Source organism: Harpia harpyja, chromosome 2, assembly GCF_026419915.1.
Source record: "Harpia harpyja isolate bHarHar1 chromosome 2, bHarHar1 primary haplotype, whole genome shotgun sequence".
Lineage (NCBI taxonomy): Eukaryota > Metazoa > Chordata > Aves > Accipitriformes > Accipitridae > Harpia > Harpia harpyja.
Window position 1 is genome coordinate 34,230,720 of NC_068941.1, and position 5,896 is coordinate 34,236,615.

Sequence of the window (5,896 nt, forward strand, 5' to 3'; positions counted from 1 at the left end):
CTGCTGTAGGCAATGCACCGTGTGCACCTCGTAAAGTGGAAAAATACTGCTTCAGACTCCAGGGCAGAGGCTACCTTAGAAAAGACAATAGTGTTATTTAGCCTCAGCACGCTGGCTGCGAGGTCTTCTGTAAGAGCGATGCAGTGCTGGGGGAGTGGGATGTCACTGTGGATGTCTAAGAGAGCCAAGGAGGGTCCCAAGGAGTGTCAATATTTCAAGGGAAAGGGATTCACCTGAAGGCAAAAAAAATCTTTATTTTATGAAGGAGGGACTGTGAGGCGGTACCACGTCGGTCTGCTGTCTGCCATCGGTTTAGCCTTCTTGTGCTTGATATTATGGTTCCAATTACAAAAAATTGCTAATCTGTTACTGGATATTTTAACAGTTGAGTAGCAGCTGTTAGGCTCATGCAGTCCCATCACTTGCTTGCAAATACTGCTTGTTAGGAATTTCATGTCAAAATTTAGTTCTTCCACAATCAAACTTTTACAAAGGAAGAGTTCTGATTTTCCAGAAAGGAAAATGCAAAGGAAATCTTCCATTTGCTGTGGGATTAGACTGAAACCTTCAAGTTTGTACCACAGAAACAAAACACTGTATTTTGAGTGAGTTCAGCATTGACCTGTACTGCCCCCAAAATGCTTTCTGAGTGATGCATGTTGTGTGGCCAGTTTTCCCTTACTGCAGCTCCACAAACTGTGCTGTACCTGTCCATCTTGAAAGAAAATGGTACACGCAGCAGGCCGGTTTAACTGTATCCTGCAGTCCTGCAAGTGCCCTCATTTTTGGGGGGGCTGAGCAGCCTCCTGGTGAGAATTAACCTACCATAAGTTTCTTTATCTGAGGCCTAAGCTGCACCATAGGAAATACATTTTGCATGGGAAGATCCACTGTAGGAGAGGGTGTGGAGAACATGGAAACCACAACTCGGGGAGGCACCATTAGGCCATGCAGAAATAATATTTCATTTCAAAGGGAGACAAAGCAACATATTTTGATTTGCCTCAACATACACAACTGAAACATTTTGTTTCAGTCAAAATTAACATGTTGAAAAAATGTTGACTTTGCATTAGAATTTGTATTTTAAAGTCATTTTAATCAAACATAAGAATTTGCATAGGAATTCAGATTTTTCCTCAGGTGCAACTAATCACTGATGATTAGCTTGAGATACTACATTCTGACACTCACTGTTTTTCTGTATCAGTGGCTAATTACAGTATGTTTTGCAAACAGTAACAAACTGACTTTCAGGGAAATAACTTTTAAATTAGGAGAGATTGTTTACTGCTATTTTCTGGCTGAAAACAGTGACCAGCATACGAGCTAACTGTGGCTTTCTGGCCTGCTGTAATGTTTTCTTCTGGCTTGACCCAGAATTGTTCCTTTCCTCCCGAGGACTTATTAGACTGTATTTTTTTAGTATGTTTTTGTATAACTACTACTTGAGAAAGGGCATTATCCCCCCATTATAGGGCTTCTGGCACAAGGGAAAGCTAAGCATGATTACAGCTTTAATATGCAACCATATTGTAATAAGGGTTTTGTAATCAGGAGCCCATCATAGATAGGTTGTTTTTGGTTTTTTTTTTTTTTCTTCCCCAAGACACAGTTAAAAATGTCCTGGTTTCAAAGAAGCTTAAAAAGCAGTGTTAAGGTGATCTGCTACAATTGTATTTTGGATAATATTAATTTCCAAGATCCCACAGACAAGATCTACAGGCTCTTTTCATCCTGGGGAGCCATATAATAAATGCTGTAGTAGCTCATGTGCTGTAGGAGTGAGTTATGTGTCCTCTGCCATGGCAGCCTGTGATTAGGGGGAGCCGGGTTTCCTCCTTGCAAAACCAAAAGACCAGAAAAAAGCTGCTCCTCACACGGAGCGATCCGGTTACTTGCTGTGTAGATCCGGTTACTTGCTGTGTAGCACGTTCATGACTAAGTAACCACTCCTGCTGATGCTGCAGTCCCAGGGGCAACCCAAAATGAAACCCCAGCCAGCAATCAATGCGCAAATCAATGTAGCTAATTTTCTTTTAGGTTTTTTTTTTCTTTTGTGCAATGAAAACAAATAATTGGATGCCATGGACAGCTGCTTGATCCAAGAGCTATGCTTTCTTCCTCCCAATAAAGATAACAGTGAATCCCCCCCCCCCCTTTTTTTCAAACAGTTGTTAGGCAGCTCAGTGGGAAGCTCTGAATCTTTCACGCAGTAGTAGGGACTTTATTCTACTGGAAAATTTAGCGTTCCTAAGGACTGGAAGTATAGCATTAAAAATCACTAAAGCAGCGCTGTTTACCCAAGACAATGAGAATAGTCAAGTTTTACCCTCTCTTGCTGATGAGCAAATTCATGCAGAGAAGATAAGGGGCCTGTCTAGGCAGTCTTTGGTGGGGAGCAAAGCTCCATGGGCAACTCTGCTTTCCCAGAAATAACAATGCTCTCTAAAGATATTAATAAACAATGAGAAGTTCCTATTTCTGGTGAGATTTACTTGATTTTGCTACTGATACTTATCGTGAAAACCTCGATTCAAAGGTTTACTGCTATTCTAGACAAGGGAAAAAATCATGAATGCTTCTAAACTGACTCAACATTTGGTTAAGGCCAACCTGTCAGTTTGATAGGTTGTTATCAAGCGATTGTTAAACTGATTTATAGTCTTGGCTCCTCCAGTGCTTCAAGAACTGGAAAATTCACAAGCTGAAGCTTACTGCTGAAGTTGGCCTGCTGAGTTACCGAACTTTGACGAAGATGGCAATGAGAGAGCATATTGTTTATCATCTTCTCACTCAAGGAGTTATGAAGGGGGTTTTATAACAGAAGACAAAATTACAAGTAGGAGTTTAAAATTAGGCATGAAAATGCAGTCATCCTCAAATAGATTATAAAAATGCAAAATCCAGAGATAATAACCTGAGTGTAGGTTGGACAGATTCTTCAATCTAAAAAAATGAACATTTTTAGACTGATGAGGGTCCTTCAAAGTAAAATTTCTGAAAAAAATAGTGGAAAGAACAAGGATGGGGTAAGAAAGGAGGATGGCAGTAAAGCTCAGAGAAAAGGTCCATTTAAGCAGCATTTATGTTTATATATCAGATGAGGTATAGAAGATTCATGAGACAAAAATGACTCCTTTATATGATTTTTCCAAATCCAGAAAACACAGATGAACATAGTAATTGTTCCACGCAAGCAGCAGAGAACAGATGTCAGCCAACTGTCCCAGCTGAGGAACCCAACTGTGCTGTTTCCAGACCAAGAAGGAAATGAGAAAGTAAGTCTGAGGCATTATGGGAAAGTTGTATCTGGTAGTTAATTCTTTCAAATATTGCTCAAAAGTTGAGTTTTCCATAGGACAGTATCCCAGACATGAGAATTTCCCATCTATTTTGATTTGAGTTGCAGTGAGTTAGCCTATTGTGGGGGTTTTGAAAACCTGTCTGTCAGAAGGTAGGTCTGATGATCATTGTATTCATATAGGATGTGGATAATTATAAGTGCAAATGGGAGTATCTTGTGTCTTGGGTGAAAGTCCTTCCAACCGGCAATTGCCAGCTCTGTGGTGCACCTCTGCCCTTCTTGAATTTCATGTAATTTCTGTTCTAGATCTCAGCAATGCTGCCAGTGAGAGTTTCATCAAAACCAATACATTACTGCAAAAAGGGTCAGTTTTGACTCATCGTACTCTTTTGATGAAAAAAGTAGTTAGAAAATTCTCAAACCAGCTCTCCTTTCAAACGTCAATGTCATTCTTTCTGTAGAGGAAAAGCTTTTTGGAAAACAGATTAAATTTTTGTTTTACCAATGTCCTCCAAATGTGCATTTCCAGAGGCAGATCCCTTCAAATGAGAACACTTACTCAGAGCCATCACAAGCTTTATCCTAGATTTTTTGGGCTGCCTTGTTTCAGAAACATGTGGCAATTACTTGTAGCGATACACTGAAATTCAAACTTTGGCATAGCTGGACCTTGAGTTTTAAGCCTTAACCATATGCATGAAACTAAGGAGTAGAAGGGCTTGAGGACAAATACAAAATATTCCCCTAGACACAGAGAAGACAAGGAAGTGAGCAGCCCCGTACCCTATCCTAACTCATACCCTAATATACTCTTCGTATCCAGCATCAGGTAAAGAGGATGCTTGCAGATGAGTCACAAATATGGGGGTCGCTGTGGGTAAATTCTCATATGAGAGTTCTGAGCAGGGTTTCAAGCCACGAACAATGCTGCCTGGTCATCCAGGCTTAGCAGGGTCAAATAGAAAGTGTGCATTGTGAGACTTGGGCATGTGGAGGAGACAGGGAGGACAGGAGAGCGTCTTCACTGGTTCTCCAGCTTTCTCCTGCTTCTTGCTAGCTTTTTGTCAAACTCACTTGAGCCAAGTGCTCTTCATTTAAAAGCTGATTTCTTGCAATCATTTTGACTTGTTAGGAATGGGGTGGGGCTTAAACCTACAGACCTTTAAAAAGTAATTGCTGTTATGAAATATCTTTTATTCTGGCAGAAAGCCCTCAAACTAACAATGAAAACAAACCTGAGAGTGTTGACTGGACAAACACCCTGCTTTAGAGAGCGCCTTGGTATGCAAGCACTGTCACTCAGCTCTAATGATTGTGAACTGCTGAGGAGAAAGGTGGGCAAAAAAAGACTTTATTAAAGATAGCAGTAAAGATTGTTCTGTATGGCTATCACAGGTGGAAACCGAAGTTATCTTCCCACTGGGTACTACAGCATCAGGTGGTTGATAGAGCAAAGGAAGTGGACCTCCACATAGTACTTACATGGAAAACCCGCCATGACTTTTGGCAGATCTTGATGTTTTATTTAAAAAAACACACCCCCCCCAACCAAAAAAACCCAACACATGGGCTTAGTATGTTGTAATTTAGAGTCTAAACAACAGCCCTAGCAGTTTCCCAAATTCAAAGTACCATAGTTGTTCATTACGGGGAGGTCTTGGCTCATGGACACTGCCGCAGGTGCATTCTCAGATGTGAAGGTGCTAGTTATATTTTAGGAACAACTTGGGGAGAAATAAGAACCTGTTGTTGTGATCAGCACAGGTCTGTCAGTGGATGTTGAAGTTCTGATTGAAAAAACACAATGTTTTAGTCACATTTCCTCTTTCCGCTCCATCCTCAGCCATGAATCTGTCCTTAAGAGTCGTGTCTCAGTTTAGCAGCCAGTGAATAGGCGTTGATGAGCTTGGTTTTTTTAGAATTGTAATGTGGAGAATGGAAATATAAACCTTGGTAAATATTAAAGGATATATTGAAGAATGTTTAATCGCTTTGAATTATGAAGTGTATCAGTCACCAGGGGACACAACTAGTTGTTTAAACTTAATTTTTACAAGAAGGCAGAAGTACAGACTGGAAGGGGAGGGGAATAGATTAAAGAATATTTAGATAAGATGGATGTACTCCAGTCAGCGGGGCCTGATGGAATTCACCCCAGAGTACTTAAGGCGCTGTCTGAAGCAATTGCTGAGCCATTAGTGATTATCTTTAAGAACTCACAGAGGAGAAAGGAGGTCCCTGAAGACAAGAGAAGGGCCAACACAGTGTATTATATTTTAAAGAGAGGAAAAGGAGGACCCAGGGAATTACAGACCTGTCAATCTAACTTAGGGCCTTAAAAGATTCAGGAACAAATCATTAAACAATCAATTTGCAAGTAGCCAGCTGATATGGTGATGGAAAAAAAAAAAAAAAAAAGGAAAACCTAGGCTTGTCAAGAATGGTTGATGTCAAATCAATCTAATTTCCTTCTTTGTCACAGTAGCATGTCTAGTGAATAAAGAGGAAGCAGCAAATGCAGTAGTGCTTGATTTTTAGTAACGCTCTTTGATGTATATGACAGGCTAAAGAATACGGTATAGATATAAT